This window comes from Nicotiana attenuata, chromosome 10 (genome assembly GCF_001879085.1).
Source record: "Nicotiana attenuata strain UT chromosome 10, NIATTr2, whole genome shotgun sequence".
NCBI lineage: Eukaryota > Viridiplantae > Streptophyta > Magnoliopsida > Solanales > Solanaceae > Nicotiana > Nicotiana attenuata.
In genome coordinates, this window is record NC_031998.1 from 43,208,006 (window position 1) to 43,226,177 (window position 18,172).

Below are 18,172 nucleotides of genomic sequence, written 5' to 3' on the forward strand. Positions count from 1 at the left end.
GACTCTTATCTGCTCATCTCTCTTGTACAACTCATCCTTCATTTTTCCTAGATTTTCCTCTAAGGTGAGGTGTGTGTGATCAGCTTTCTTTACCTGTTCCTAATTTCAGTTTTAAATTTTCAGATCTAAGTTCTAAGACAGTGGTGTCAAGTTCAAGATCCTGGCTCTTCAACTCAGTATTTTTACTATCTCTTTCACTAGCCCCGAATTCCAGACTTTTGCACTTAGCTTTTAGGATCACACATTCCCTAGACCGTTGTTCCTTCTCATTGTTTATGACCTCAGACTCATCAATAAAGTCTAGCCGTAATTCAGATAGCTTTTCTTTAGACAAAAATTTAATCTTGTCTTTGAGATGAATCATACTTACCTCTTGTTCATCATTTGATTCTCCAATGGCCATAAGTGCTTGTTCATCTCCAGCTTCATCTTCTGAATCCTCATCTGAGCTTTCTCCCCAAGCAGCAACCATAGCCTTTGTTGATCCTTTGCTCTTCTTGGGTTGAACCTGTTCCTTCTTTTTATTTCTTTGTTCAACCCTTTCTTTCTTCCATTCAATTTCTCACTGAGGACAATTTTTGATCAAGTGGTCAGTCTTGCCACATTTGTAGCAACCCTCGTTGGTCTGTTTTTCAGGGGCCCTTGGTTTGTTGAAGGTTGCACCTCTTGAAGAACCCTTTCCTCTCATTAGGTACTTCTTAAAATCCCTTGTGATCATAGCCATTTCATCATCCTCTAAGTCTACACCTTAAGCTATTCTGAGAGCCAGGCTTCTTTCCTTCTTGGGCGCATCCATCTTCATTGTTTGCCTTCTCAGTTCATAGGCAGTGAGATTTTCAACCAGCTCATCCAACTTGAGAGTTGCAATGTTCTTTGATTCCTGAATAAAAGTGATTTTTCTTTCCCAAGTTACTGGCAAGACCCTTGTCAAGATTTTCTCAACCTTGTCTTCTTCAAGGATAGTTCTTCCAAGAGACTTAAGTTCATTTGTTGGTGTTGTGAACCTTGTGTACATCTCTTGGATTGTTTCTCCTTCCTTCATGGTGAAATTCTCATATTGAGAATACAGCAGTGTTCCACTTGATCTCTTTACTTGAGGAGTTCCTTCATGGGTCACTTGTAGAGTGTCCCAGATCTCCTTAGCAGTAGTACAACTTTGAATTTTCCTTTACTCGTCTGGACCTGGTCCACACACAAGCCATTTCTTGGCCTTAGCATTCTTTTCCCACTTCTTCAAATCTTCAGCAGTACAGTCAGCTCTAGTCTTTGGCACATCCTCTCCTTCAGCATTCTTTTTTATAGTAGCCAGGGGACCATCAGTAACAATGTCCCAAAGTTCATAGTCTTCTCCTATGATGTGGTCTCTCATCCTGTTCTTCCACCAGGAATAGTACTGGCCATTAAAGAGGGGAGGCCTAGCAGTGGATTGTCCTTTCCAGTTTCCAGGTGGTGCACTCATCTTGATCTGTTCCTAAGGTGTTAACCTCTTCAGGGATAACCTGCTCTGATACCAATTGATGTTTTATGCTTCAATACCACACAAGAGGGGGGGGGGGTGATTTGTGTGGTACCCAATTTTCACTTAACTTGATTATAGAAGGACCTAGTTCTTCTATGTGTTCCAACTACTACTGTTGCAGAATAATAAATACAGAAAATAAAGAACACAAAGATTTTTACGTGGAAAACACCTGGCTCAAAAGGTGAATAAAACCACGACCTACCTTCCAGTAGGATTTTCCCAAACTCTCCACTAAAATCACTGAGCCAAAAACTGCATTTACAAAAACTCTTTTGTAAACCTAGGATTAACTCTAATCCTGTTGTGGCACACAGCCTCAACTGTTGCGACAACTTCAAGTTAAATCTAACTTGAAAATTCTAAGTACCTAATACAATTGCTTCTAGATAAGCTGAAAGGTACAATGTAAAATCACCTACTACAATTGAACTAGAATAAAAGATAGACACTTGGAACTGGTTCTTCTATCTGGTTCAAGTAGCTTCAGGTTTGCACGCTTGAATCACACACGAATTGCTTGCAGAATTGCCTCTCTATTTTGCTCTCAGTTCACGTTTAACTTCTGCTTGTGTGCGTTACCTGTAAAAGAGAACAATACTAACATTTAAAGAGTTAGCAATAAGAGATTGACTTGTATACTGATGCTACTCTTCCATGGTGGAAGAGTTCTAGTTGATCTCATACTCTAACTCTATCCTTTTTTTAAATCGCGTTCTCTTTGAGTAAGGAGTCTTTCTCCTTATCCAATATGCAACCTTTTCCATCATGATCAGGAGATATCACTTCTGATAAGTTAGGTTTATCTCCTTCACGTGCATCTCACATGTTTGAGTTCATCATAACTGTGCTTTACAAAATGGACCTGGTCCATGTCTGAGTTCCTTAGTCAGTTTTCAAAACTTCACCTTTACTTGGGCCAACAGACGCATCGATTAAAACCTTCGACTTTTATCGATGTGAAAATGAGTCTTGTGTCTATAAGAAGTGGGATGGAGATAAAATTACATTTTTGGTTTTGTACGTGGATGATATATTACTCATAGGAAATAATGTGGGCATGTTGAATTCAGTAAAGGAATGGTTGTGCTCGCGTTTCGATATGAAAGACTTGGGACATGCGGCACATATCCTTGGGTTCAAGCTTATGCGAGATCGCAAGAGAAGGATATTAGGCTTATCCCAAACGCTTTATATTGATACTATTCTCACCAGGTTTAGCATGCAATATTTCAAGAAAGGCTTTTTCCCTTTTAGACATGGAATCTCTCTGTCGAAAGATCAGTCCCCAAAAATGACTGATGAGATAGAAAAGATGAAGGCGGTCCCTTATGCTTCTGCTGTAGGGAGTCTTATGTATGCTATGCTATGTACTAGACATGATATCTGCTTTGCTGTTGGCATGGTTAGTAGATTTTAGTCTAACTCTGGACGAGAACACTGAACTGCCATTAAATATATAATCAAGTACTTGAAAAGGACTAGGAATTGTATGTTGGTTTATCACTCAGGTGATCTTACACCATTGGCTATTCTGATTCAGATTTCCAGCCAGATAGAGACTCTAGAAAATCTACCTCAGGATATGTTTTTACCCGAGGAGGTGGAGCCATAAGTTGGAGGATCATCAAGCAATCATGCGTTGCTGATTCCACCATGGAAGCCGAATATGTGGCTGCATCTAAGGCAGCTAAAGAGGCTGTTTGGCTCGGAAACTTTCTAAAAGAGCTTAATGTAGTTCTTTCGGTTCAAGCACCATTGTACTTTATTGTGACAATAGTGGTGCAGTTGCAAACTCGAAGGAACCAAGAAGCCATAAAAGGAGTAAGAATATTGAGAGTAAATATCACTTAATTCGGGACATAACTCAGAGACATGATGCAACAGTGTTGAAGATTGCATCAGAGGACAATTTGGCAGACTCATTTACAAAGAGCTTGCCACGGAAGATTTTTGACAAACATGTAGAAGGAATGGGTATTAGAGTAGCAGACGCATGGTTATGAGTCTAAGTGGGAGATTGTTGGGATATACTATTAACCATGTGGTTTAGACATAATACTTTGTTTTATTCTTTATGGAACAATTGTTTATTTAATTTATTCAATTCAATAAAGTACTATTTTAAATAGATCATTTATTACATGTGTGTTCTTTTAGTTATGTAGTAGACAATTTAGTGTATGGAGTCTTAGCTCATACACAGATGTTTTTATACTGAATATATGTAACGACCCGACCGGTCGTTTTGCCTTTTAGAACCCCGTTCCCCTAAATAAAGCCTCCCGTACTTGCTTTAACTAATTTACGACTTGCGGGGGCGATTGGTTCGGGGATTGAAAGGGTTTTGAGTAAAAATATGCCCATTTGCTTCTTTAGGATTTCTTAAAAAGACCAAGTTTGACTTCGGTCAACATTTTGGGAAAACGGGCCCGGATTCGTGATTTGACAATTTCTGAGGGTCTGTAGAAAAATATGGGACATGAGCATGTGTCCGAAATCGAATTCCGAGTTCCCTAGACCGAGTAATGAATTTTATTTAAAATTGTTTAATTGAAGCTTTAAGGAATTAAAGAAAACTAAGTGATCATTGATTCCCCAGGTATCGGGCTCGGATTTTGGTTCCAAAGCTTGGTACAGGTCCGTAATGACGTTTATGATTTGCCCGTAAAATTTGGTGTCAATCCGAGTAGTTTAAGGGCGTTTTGACCCGTTAGAGGAGAGTTAAGAACTTGGTGATTCAATAGTTTGATTCATTTGGTTTTAGGGGGTGATTCCAAGATTTAGCATTGTTTTGGGAGTTCCGAGGGTTCGAGTAGGTCCGCCTCGTGATTTCAGACTTGCCGGTATGTTTGGGCGGGGCTCGGGAGCCCCGAGCATCAAACGATCGAGGCTCGAGTGAAATTAAAAATTTAAGAAGAGGCTGAACTGCTGCTTCTGTCATAACCGCATCTGCGGTTCTAGGGCCGCAAAAGCGGGACCGCAGATGCGGTCAGGCCTTCGCAGAAGCGGCCAAGGGCAGGCCCAGGGAAAACCGGAGAAGCGGTCACGAAACCGCAGAAGCGGTTCCGCTTTAGCGGAAGTTCTACCGCAGAAGCGGTCCAGCCAAATTGGGCCAGAACCGCAGAAGCGGCCCAAAACCGCAGAAGCGCCCTTCAGACCGAAGAAGCGGTCCAGTCGCCTAAAGCCCAGAGCCGCAGATGCAGCCTCCTTTCCCAGGAGCGGGACCGCAGATGCGGTCTCCAAACCACAGAAGCGGAAACCGCTGGGCAGTGAGCTCTCTTAATTCGAGCTCAAGGTCATTTATTTCACTCACTACTTCACACTTGGGCGATTTGGGTGCTTCCAAAGAGAGGATTTCCACATAGCATTGTAAGGTATCTAATCTCCCTCTATTCTTAGTTTAATTACATGAACATTAGTTAGATTAAACACTAAAATTAAGTAAAAAAATCAAGGATTAGAGCTAGACCTAGGGTTTTAGTAAAACTAAGACTTAAGCATGTAAATTGCTATGCATTGAACTAGAAATGATATATTATTGATCCTTAGGTTGTAGAGAACAATTTCCTTCGAAAAATATCGGAATCCGGGCACGTGAGCCCGGGGTCAGAATTTAGGAAACTTGTGAAAAAAGTTGGGAAATTACTTAAATAGTTAGAATTCGACCTTTTAAGCCTTTATTGACTAGTTCTTACCTATTTTAACTAGTTTGTGATCGTTCGGCTTCGAATTAAGAGCTTGGGGTTTGTTCTTGATATTGGGAGCGCGCTTTGGAGCGAGGTGAGTCTCCTTTCTAACCTTGTAAGAGGGAATTGTCCCCATAGGTGTAATAACTGAATAATTGTTGCTAAATGCGGGGGATACGTACGTACTAGGTGACGAGAGTCCGTGCATAGCTACTATGATATTAATTGTATGGGTAGTTTAGGACCCACATCATGCCTAATTTGGAAGTATCTCTTATTTAAATTGCCACTATGATTATTCATGATATGCTACAGACTTAAAGGAAATATGAAGTGAACGTATGAACTTGTTAAGCCTTGGTCAAGGAACTTCTGGGTATGTGCATGAACTTCGTGGTTGCATTTCTTGATGGTTTTCTTGAGATAGTTTATGGATCGGGCCGTCGCTTCGGTGAAGAATAAGATGCATCTATTGGTTCGTGCCGTCGACCTCGCATGTGCACATTTTTAATTCTGTTTGGAGCGGGCCGTCGACCTCGGGATGTGGTTGCATTATGTAGTATATATATGCCGATACTTGAACATGACATGGCTAACTTGCTTAGAAATTGGAAAAATTAAAATCGGAAACTGAAGTAAGACAAAATATTGGTTATTGCTCTTTGTTATAACTTGTTGAATATTGGTGACTTTCATTGCTTAGAAATAGCACAAATTATATTATATTATCTTGGACCCTTAGTGAGTATCAAGCGACCTCTTCGTCTTCTACTTCTTCGAGATGCCGGGATACTCACTGGGTCAAATATTGTTTATGTACTCATGCTAGCTCTGTACTTAAATGTATAGAGTCTGAGGCAGGTTTGGATTCCGGTTATTTTCTCTGGTTGCGCATCGTGAGCAGGACTTGGGATTCTAAGGTGAGCTGCTTTCCTTCCATAGTCGATCCTAGCCGAAGAAGTCTTTCTTTTGTATTGTTATTTTGTCGTCTATTCTGATCCAGACAGTAAGGCGTAGTGTTGTGCACGACCCAATTCCCAAACCCACGCTCGTGGATTGGCGCCACTCGTGAAGACTAAGGCCAGGCCAACAGAACATCAATACCTCTTTAATACTTACTTTAGCCATGAATAAGTTCTAAAAACATTAATAATAACTATCATATGTTGCGGAAGAAAGTTGATAAAAATTAGGGAACCGTCCCGACAACAGCCCGTACTCGGGCGTGTGTCACAAGACACGAGCTTCTAGGAAGGATTTTAAATACATCTTCAAAGGCCTGTAAATGACAGTGGATTAAAATTTAGAATTCAAAAAGAAAGAAATAATCCGGTGCGGGAACCGTTTGGCGGTCCACCTTGCTCACGCTACGATAGCAAAATTCCTCAACCAGCTCAACCCGCTACCGGGCGTAAACAAATACCTGCATTTGCACGCAGGTGCAGGGAGTAATAGTGAGCTACTCCAACTCAGTGAGTAATAAGGTAAATACATAACTGAAGAGCAGGCAAGAAACCACGTTAAAGGCAAGCCATCATGCTTATATAGAACAGCTGTACCCTTTTGAGGAAAAACAGTAGAAACCTTGGAAATCTTAAGAAATATCTGGACTCAGTTTAAAACCTCTTTTGAAAATATCTCTTTCCATTAGTAAGCAAATGAATGCGAAAAGAATAGTGCCAAGCTCAGTCACAAAAGTCAGGCCCTTCGGGCACAACACTCCATTAACAAATAACACCAGGGTATCAGGTAAGCAGTGCAAGAAGTAGCATAGAAGCCAATGAAATGCGAGTGCTGGAATGTCATGACAAATAATACAAATAGGAACAAATGCATGAGTGCAATGCAATGCATATGACGGTACACACCGGTACCCACTGCGGCGTGCAACTCGAGCCATCCATATATTTAACGTCGACGACACTCACTGGGGTGTGTACAGACTCCGGAGGGGCTCCTACAGCCCAAGCGCAAATAATCAAGCCGTCTCGTAGCACCAACCAGGCCCTCGGCCTCAATATCAATACAATACCGCTGCGGCGCGCAGCCCGAGCCATCCATATTTCCAGAAATCACTATAACACTGCTGCGGCACGCAACCCGATCCATGCTCAGTCCAGAAATGCACATAAGCCACTTGGGCAATATTAAAATAATAGTTCTCAGATCAAAACGTCAATAAAATATTGTTTAAGTTTTCAAATCTTAGAAAAATGGCTGAGTTTGCAAAACAGTATTAAAACCCTGGATCGAGATCAAGTAATATGCAAAGTAATGCGAAAACAGTGATATCAATCCCTGAAGGATTCACATTGTTGGCACGAAGCCCAAACATGGCAATCAGCCCACATTATGATGATAACAAGTAGTTTCAGTCAAATAAGTAGTAATTTCATCAATCGGGACGGACCAAGTCACAATCCCCAACGGTGCTCTACCCCACGCTCGCTATCCGGAGTGCAAGTCACCTCAATACAGCAGTATGATGTGCAAATCCGGGGTTTCAAACCCTCAGACTATCATTTACAATCATTACTCACCTCGAACCGGTGAAATCTCTAGCTCGCGACGCCTTTGCCCCTCAAATCGGCCTCCACGCGCGTCGAATCTATCCAACATCATAGCGAATACATCACAATATGCCAAGGGAACAATACCCAATCGAAAACAATCAAAATATAGCAAAAATCTCGAAACTAGCAAAACCCGAGCCCCGGTCCCACTTCTCGAAAAATTATAAAATTAACATCAATGGATTCCTTACCTCGCCACGAGTCCATACATATCAAGTTTACCAAAATCCGAGCTCCAATGCTCCCTCAAACTCCAAATTTCCATTTCAAAAGTCAAGCCCTAGTTCTTCCATTTTTAATCAAATTTCCATGAATTTAGGTGTTGATTCTTCAAAAAAATGATGATTCTAGGTCACGAGACTCACCTCCAATCAATTCCCGTCGAAACCCTCCTTAATCCTCGTCAAAAAGCTCCCAAGGTTGCTCAACAATGGTGAAAATAAGACCTAGCTCGCGGAGGAAATAATATAAATCTGCCCAGCTCTTTTCGCTTTTGCGGTCCTTTTCCCGCTTATGCGGGACCTCTTCCGCGACTTTTCTTCCGCTTCTGCGGAAATTCTAAACTCGAGCTCAACCGCTTCTGCGGTTACACAAACGCATAAGCGATACCGCTTCTGCGGTTAGACAATCGATTTTGCGGAACCGGCGCCCAGGCCTCCTCACCGCTTCTGCGGTCAATCCTTCGCACAAGCGTGTCCGCTTCTGCGGTCCAAGATTCGCAGAAGCGAAAATACCAGTTCCAGCAGGCTCAGCAACATGAAAAATTCCAAAACTCTCCATTTAACCATCCGAACTCACCCCGAGGCCCCCGGGACCTCAACCAAAAACACCAACATATCTTAAAACATCACCCAAACTTGTTCCAATCATCAAAACAGCACGCTTTAACACTAAAACCATCAAATTACATCAAATCCAAGCCTAAGTTCTCCCAAAATTCTTCCGAAACTCGCATTCGATCAAAAACCCAACCAAACCACCTCCGAATCATCTGAAATTTTGCACACACATCCCAAATCACCTAACGAACTGCAACTCTCGGAATTCCATTCCGACCCTCGGATCAAAATCTCACCTATCAACCGGAATTCGCCAAAACACTAACTTTGCCAATTCAAGCCTAATTCTACACCGGACCTCCAAAATCAATTCCGGTCACACTCCTAAGTCTCAAATCATCCCCCGAAGCTAACCGAATCACCGGAAATCACATCCGAGCCCTCTAACTCAATAGTCAACATCCGGTTGACTTTTCCAAAACAAACCTTCCTTGAAGAGACTAAGTGTCTCATTTCCATCCAGAATCAATCCAAATCAACTCATTCACACAAGACTCGTATAATAACACATAAGGAAACCGAAAATGGGGAAAGTAGGGCGGTAACTCACGTGAAGACGGGTCGGGTCGTCACAGTGTGGTTTTCTTTTGGGTTGTATATTCTACTAGTTGCCCGTAGCTTGTGACACCAGGTTCTGGCACACACTTTCCGATAATACAACATAGCTGAAATCTTACAATCCATCTAGACCATAAACCGTAAAACCACATTGCACTTTCCGAAATCATACACAAGATCAGAACCTAACGTCTATATTCAGAATAAACCCGAACCAGCTGTAATAACCCATACCTGCAACCTCAGGTGAGACCATCCGATATACCACATAATCCAAACACTCGAAACGATAGCCTCTATTCATAGCAGTTGCCCACAATAACCAAATACCGATAGAAAACCTCTTATTAGCTAAAGTCTTATTTCAACACTTTCATATACTGCCAACGATAAATAAAACACGCGATAAACCGTAACCATTTCTCAGATCAACCATTCATGAAGCCATTTCCCTTTTGACTAATACCACAACAAATTTCCGGGCCGAACCTCGATATTATCCTTCTAACAAGCTGAGATCAAATCTGTTCGTATTCATTAATGACTCCAACGACCACCTCGAATCCAACACTCCACTCTGGTTATATGACACCTCAATACAGGCCTAAGCCACAACTTGCATAATACACGCACCAATAAGAAATGGTCTGAACATACTCAAATCATGACAAGTGACTCAAACGAAAGAGCTGTAACTCAAGTTCATCAGTACCATCACCACACAAGGCTGAGACCCCGTCTCACATCATAGAAATAGAACACCTGAATCTACCTCGAAAGGTCATAACTCCACGTAGCCTCGCTACAATGCGCGATCCTATCCAAACACTGTTACACATGAAGCACCTCAAGTCACTGTGATCAAAAATCGACAGCCACGCACATTTTGATGTCTGAAACCAAGGCAATTCATTACATCCACGGTGAAACAAATAACATATAACACGCAACCCGATAGGTTATAACCGATACTCCATTTATCGATCAACACCAATTACTCTTCCCGCTCGACTTTCTCTATGAATCCCCAATAGAACCGCACCACATGTGCCCATATCCAACAAATCATAACGTCTCACAGCACAGAAAAGCAACTCATAGATCTCCCCAGATCACTAACAAGTTCAATAACGATCGAATCAACCTATCCCTCAACAATACAACTCGGGACCAACCAAGCTAACTCAAGCTAAATACGTAGCCACATCGGTCTGCCAATGAACTCAATACCAAGAAGGCATGAAACTGCTCCTTCCACTACCACAATTCCTGCCGGAGCCGTACGATACGGTGCCCGACACCAAATCAATACCGAAATCCACAACCTCGCCCGGCGACATGCCCGGCCACAAGAAACGCATCCGAAAAGTCTCTCAACACCGCAACTGAATCATTGGTAGAAACCTCTGCACTGACATCCATCACGAAGGCCCACTTAAGAAAAACAGTCCTTCCCAGCCGTCCCCTGGTCTTTGGAATACAAACCACTCTGCTAGAACGTAATCTGATGCACCTCCCCACACAACCTGTGGCATTTTTTCGGCATAGCCCATAGTACAATAGTCTAGAACAACCCAACACTGAGACAGCCAGTCTACACCCCAATATCATATCCAAAATCTAATATACCAAGCAAAGAAAGATCCACTCGAGCCTCCAAATCCCAATAGCCGCTAACGGTACCAATACACACGATCCACAACCACTATATAGTCTGTACCTGAGAACTCCCAGTCTCCAACTCCATATAGCACACGAATCACTGTACCTGATCTCAAATTCCGCCGTATGAATACATATTACACCTCGAGTACCCAATTATTCCACGAAAGATATTCTAAAATTCCCCTGTGCCATCAAACAAACTCAGATATCAGCAGTCGATCTAGCAAGAAAGTGCCGCAATACTACTGAAGTATCATCAGTCTAATCACATTACCCTTCTTCCGAGACATATACTCTCGTAAAATCACTTCCATTTAGCAGTACCATTTCCTTGATCACCTGAGGCTACCCGTTGCCTAAGAATTTTATGAACTTCTTTTCAGAACGGAACTGTAACTCATCTAGCCAAGACCTTCCGTCAATCCCATCTAGAAGAAGAATCATAACACATTCCATGCTTCGCATGCCCATAGAAAATATATTCATCTCCAAACCACGGTAAAACCCAACAAGGACTCTCTCCCCCAATTCCATGTGCACAAGCTAAACTGCCAGGACTGAATCCTTCTACCCAAACCAAGCTAAGCAAGCTGCCAAAACTCAAGAGCATTGCTGCAAAATGCCTGTAAGGCTCATTACCTCGAACACATACGAAGAATTAATCGTACCCTTACCATACCGACTCAGTCTACTATCAACCTATTCCATTTATCAAATTTCCCCTCTGATTCATCATCAACTTGATATTCTTCCTTGCTGTAGCACCACAATACCTCAAGCCAGGTTTACCACATGAGACTCGAACATAAGACCACACTGCCTAAGACCCATAGGCCACCGAATACTCCCTCAAATGTTCCCAAAAATACCACATTCCAGAATACTTTACTTTGAAGAACTTCCTGCGAATCTGAATTCGCTACCATCACTTTCCAGATACGGATACATAGAATCCCATAATTAACATAAAATACCACAAGTCTTGACCTTTCCGATGAAAACACAGTCTTTGACCACCTACACAACCTTGAGACACCTGATTGTTACATGTAGAATCTTGAACACAATAAAACTATTCTCGAGAGTCATTCACTCTTATTCAACTGCAAATTACCTGACTTAACAAACAGAACCACTCGTGCCTTATTAGCACTCTGACACCGCATGATATGATCTCATTCCAATACAAACGAACATCTTCATTCTCTATTCACTGAGCACTCTTTATCAACAACAGCTCAAGACATCCTATTATTTTCTCANGAAAGTGTTCATGTAATCTTTGACGAGTCCTATCCCTCATGTGAGAAAGGTACCAAGGATGATCAAGATGGAGAGCCTTACTGGTTCCAGGTGAAGTCATCGACATAACAAATAGAAAGGCAGACATGATGAGCCAAGTGAAGGAGCCAAGTGGAGAAAATGCTGCCTCTTCCTCAAGGGAACCAGGTACCTCAATTACAACCACTGAAATTGAAGAAAGAGTGGTTGATGCAGTGCAGGGTACTCCACAAGTATCTGAGAGAAAAACACAAGGGAACTAGTTAGATATACCCATCTCCTCTATAAATGAACCTCAAATGCCCAACTGGAAACACAAAAGATCTCATCCTCTTGATAACATAATTACCCCTCTAGATTCTGGAGTGCAAACCAGATCAAAAGCCAGAAATTCACTTGCCTTCTCAGCCTTTCTCTCCCAAATAGAACCCAAAAATATCAAGGAAGCCTTGAAAGATGCAAATTGGATTACAGGCATGCAAGATGAGATGCATCAGTTCGAAAGGAACAATTTACGGGTACATAGACCCTCAGATCGAACCATTATAGGAACCAGATGGGTACTCAGGAATAAGCTCGATAAACATGGAAACACTACTAGGAACAAGGCTAGGCTAGTGGTTCAAGGTTACAATCAGGAGGAAAGGATTGATTACGATGAGACATTTGCTCCGGTTGCTCACATGGAAGCTAGTAGAATCCTAATTGCTTTTGCATCTCTTATGGAATTCACTCTGTTCCAAATGGATGTCAAAAGTGCATTTCTGAATGGACTTCTTAAGGAAAAAGTCTATGTAAAGCAACCTTCAGGGTTTTAATGTCATGAACACCCTGAATATGTGTTTAAACTGGACAAAGCATTGTATGGGTTAAAGCAGGCTCCTCGAGCTTGGTATGAAAGACTATCACAGTTCCTCTTAGAAAATGGTTTTACAAGAGGAAAAATTGACAACACCTTGTTCTTGAAGAAATGGGGAAGGAACCTGCTCATTGTTCAGGTCTATGTTGATGATATCATTTTTGGGGCAACAACTGATTCTCTGTGTGAAGAATTTGCAAAACTCATGGGAAGTGAGTTTGAAATAAGCATGATGGGGGAGCTGAATTTCTTCTTGGGTCTTCAAGTGAAGCAGTCCACGAAGGGTACATTCATTTGTCAACAGAAATACATCAAGGAGCTCTTGAAGAGGTTTGATATGGAAGCATCAAAATTAATAGACACTCCCATTGCTACGGCTACTCGGCTGGACATGGATGAAACTGGATCTCATATGAATCAAACAATGTATTGGGGCATTATTGGGTATCTTCTCTATCTCACTGCCAGCAGAGCCAATATTGTCTTCAGTGTGGGGATATGTGCAAGGTTTCAATCAAATCCCGAGGAATCTCATCTGAAGCTGCCAAAAGAATTTTGAGATTCCTTAAGGGAACACAGGACCTGGTCCTATATTACGCCTCAGGTAACAGTTTTAATCTTATTAGTTATGATGATGCTGACTATGCAAGTTATCTTGTGGACAAGAAAAGTACTTCTGGAATGGATCACTTTCTAGGATTATGTCTCATCTCCTGGGGTACAAGGAAGCAAAACTCAGTGGCTCTTTAGACAGCTGAAGCAGAATATGTAGCTGCAGCCTCCTACTATGCTCAGCTCCTATGGATTAAATATCAACTGGAGGATTTTGGGGTATTTACTGATTGTGTGCCTCTTCTATATGATAACACCAGTGCACACAACATGGCCAAGAATCTAGTTCAACACAAAAGAACCAAGCACATTGATGTGAGACATCATTTTCCGAGGGACAATGTGGAGAAAGGGCTGATCTGTATGATGTTCTGCAGTACAGAAGACCAAATTGTAGATATCTTCACCAAAGCATTGAGTAGGGAACATTTTGAGAGAAATAGGGTGAAGCTGGGGATATTGAAGCCTAATTGAGAACCTGATTCCCATCAGTTGGCTATGAAAATCACCTTCAGGTAAAATTAGCTAAAGTGTTTTCTGGACAAGTCTAACTCACTTTAAACACGCATGATGATGATAGAAGCTATGGATGTATTGCATGGGTAATAAAAGAGGATTGAAATTTTCAAAGACAGGTCAAGAACCTGGTTCTTGTACCAAAGGTTAGTAGTTCTGTGCATTCTGTTACACGTCTTGAAAAGGTACAAATATCAATTGCCATGTCATCCACCTTTTTCAGACTCTACTGTCACGTCTTTTCACTTTAAATCATTCCATCTCCCTCTGAAACATTGCAACTCTCCAAGCACAACCGCATTTCAGAACCGGTTCCTATCTCTCTCTTCATAATTATCCTCTCTCATTAAAAACCCTCTCCTTTCTTCACAGACCATAGTCCCTCATTAGAACTTCTCCAAAGATTTTTCTGCTCTATCTCTTCAATGGCTGACAAAAACTCCAAAATTCCTGCCTTAGTTGTCACTAACCCTGAAAAAACCAGTGATTCCTCCGTCCCCGATGAGTCCTCAATAACCATCCCTATCCTCATCCCTGAAATCACCCCTAACCCAGATTTCTCGTCACCCTCCAGTTCTAAGGCGACTATCTCAGAAACCCCTAAAGTCGTTGGTCCTTCTTCTCTATCTTCTGAGTTTCCCATTGATCAAGGGAAAAGTGGAGAGCAGGGTAAAAGTCCTGAGGTCGTAGAGGTTTACGCCATTGTTGCTTCAGATTCTGTGGTGTCCATGAAGCCTATTGAGGATAAAAATATCGCGACCATCTTTGTGGTATCTGCTGATGGAGTCTTACATGAGATAATTTCTGGTGCATCCATGTCTCAGAGGAACGAGACACTGGGACTGGTGAAATGAGGAGCCATGGTGACCGTTGAAGGATTTGCACCAGCAGAAACTACTGGGCCCTCTTGTGAGGAACCTGACCCCTCTCCGGAGGAAACAGGTCAGGGTTCTCACTCCCAGGCCAGTTCTGCTCCTACATCTTCTCCTCCATTTGCTGTTGAGCCTTTGGACATTCTAGTCCCTGAGATGAGGTCTAGCGATGAGGAGGATCAAGACAACATTCCTCTTGATGCATTCATAGTCAAGCGAAGGGTAGTGATCAATCCTGATTCTTCCACTAAGCGACCTACTACTAGGCTGCAAGCAAAGGTAGCTTATGACTCTGCCCTTCAAAAGAGTAGAAAGAGCCGTAAGAAGAAAAATAGGAGATTGGTGAAAGACAATGACATAGTGTGTGATAAGGATGTCCCTGTGGTAGAAGTTGAGGAGGAAACAATAGAGGAACCTAGTTCCTTAGTGAGAAGTCCCCAGAATAAGAAATAATCTGCTTCAGTGGAGAATGTTACAACCCCCAGTTCAAAATTGAAAGATGTCGTGAGTGAACTCTCAGTTTCTAATGAGGATGTGTTGGTCAAGTCTAAGGGAAAAGCAAAATCAAGTGGTGTGAAGTCTGGCAAGAGAAAGTTGGAACCTGTTAAGGACTCTATTTCTGTGAAAACGATGAGAAGTGAACCTAGATCCGCTTCAGAACGATTAAGGCACCAAAAGGTCCTGTTGGGTCACACTTTTGACCCAGCAATTTCTGATATGGCTGGTATGAGACAAGTCCTTGCAATGGTTGAGTTTCAACGGTGGGGGCATCTGTTCCAAATGGATTCACCCAATGTGTATGAGGATAAGGTTCAAAGCTTTTATGCCAGCCTCTTTCCCGTTGATACCGACCATATTTGTGCCTTGGTGAATGAGTGTGATGACCCAAAAAGTCATCACTTGTTTTAAAAATAAATTCAGTGTTCCGAGGCTGAACCTCCTTTTTACTTCACCTCGATTTGCATGCACAGTCCGGGCACTTAGCCGGAAAGCCATTATATGAAAATCAGTGAAAAATAATAAATTTTGCCTTTAAAATGAATTTAAGTTGACTTCGGTCAACATTTTGAGTAAACGGGCCCGGATCAGTGTTCCGACAATCCCGGGAGGTCCGTAAGAAAATATGGGACTTGGGAGTATGCCCGGAATCAAATTCCGAGGTCCTTAGCCCGAGAAATGAATTTTGGAGAAAATTGTTTTTTGAAAAATACATGAGATTTTGAAAATGAAATGTGTTTGAAATTTGATGGTATCGGGCCCGTATCTTGGTTCCAGAGCCCGGTACAGGTCTTATATGTGATTTAAGTTGAGTCTGTGAAATTTGGTAAGAAACGGACTTGAAATGACGTGAAACAATTGAGAAAATTAGAAGATTTGATGTTCTTAAGTGATTTCATTATTTTGATGCTAAATTCATAGTTGTTGATGTTATCTTGGTGATTTGAATGCACGAGCGAGTCCGTATGACGTTTTTGGATTAGTGTGCATGTTTGGTTTGGAGCCCCGAGGGCTCGGGTGAGTTTTGGATAGGACGGGTTAAAATTTGGAATTAGAGTATTGTAGAATTTAGGTTGTGTGTTGCAGGCCTGCAGGCTTCGCATTTGCGAAGCCTGGCTCGCAAATGCGAAGACTATGTTGCAAATGCGAAGTAGCCCAGGCCAGCACTTCCTCGCAAATGTGAACCACACATCGCAAATGCGATGTCCCCTGCTGTGGCCAGTTGTCGCAAATGCGATTCCTCCATCGCAAATGCGGCTTCGCATTTGCGACAGGTCCATCGCAAATGCGAAGGAGACCTGAAAACTGGCTGTGTCACAAATGCGACATTTTGCTTGCAAATGCGAGCTTAGCAGACTTCTGGGTTCGCAATTGCGAACCCTGGTCGCAATTGCGATATCAGAGACCTGTAAAATCCATACTTAGACGAATTTTTAACAATTTTTCACATCTTCTCAAAACATAAACACTCTAGAGCGATTTTTCAAAGGAAACTTCTTCTCCAAATCAATTGTAAGTCGTTTCTAACTAGTTTTCTTCAATCCTTATCATCTTTTCACATGATTTCAACTCAAAATCAATGATTTTCATGGGGGAAATTGGGTGCTTTGGGTAGAACCTAAGTTTTTCAAATTTTGGGGATTTGGACCTCGATTTGAGGTCCGATTTCAAAACAAATTATATATTTGAGTTTGTAGGTGAATGGGTAGTCGGGTTTTGGTTCGAACGTTGGGTTTTGACCATGTGGCCCCGGGGTCGATTTTTGACTTTTTGGAAAAAACTTTAGAAAACTTATTTTCATGCATTAGAATTGGTTCATTTAGCATTTATTGATGTAATTAAGTAACTTGTGACTAGATACGAGCGAATTGGTGATGGAATCAAGAGGTAAAGCTATAGTTGAGGCTTGAACTGTGTACGAGACATCGAGGTACGTGTTTGGTCTAACCTTAGCTTGAGGGAATAGGAGTTTGGTCGTATATGCTATGTGTTATGTGTTGAGTACGACGTATAGGCATGGTGACGAGTATCTATACGTTGGTGTCAAGCATGCCCGTGAGTCTTATGTTGTGATTAATGTGACTTCGTTTGTATTGTTCATGTTTAATGTGGTGATTGCTATTGTTGAGCAAGGTTTGTGGAACGAATATTGGTATTTGTATATTGAAGAGTGTTGGCTCAAGTTGTAAAGTGAATTGTGGAAGTATAATTGGCAATTGGACCCTGTAGAGCATTTGCTCAATTTGTGAACCAAGTTTTGAGGTAAATGTGAAAATGAGAAGAGAATTGTGGTATTTATCCCTTGCCGGGACGTTGTGGTTTTAATGTTGTTCCCTTGCCAGGATTTTTATTATGATTCATTTATTCCGTGCCCTTATTGTTTGTGTTTGTTATGTGGCTGAGGAAGAGTGTAAAGCACGAAGGGTGATGCCGTGCATTGTTTGGTGAGAGAGTGTTAAAGCACGAAGGGTGATGCCGTGTATTATTATCATTATTTGTGAGAAAGAGTGTAAAGCACGAAGGGTGATGTCGTGCCGCACGATGTACCATTCCGTGCCGATTATATTGATATTATGGTCAGGATGAGAGTAAAAGCACGAAGGGTGATGCAGTGCAGTTTATATCGATTTTATGGTGAGGACGAGAGTAAAAGCACGAAGGGTGATGCCGTGCACTTGTTTGATCTCTGAT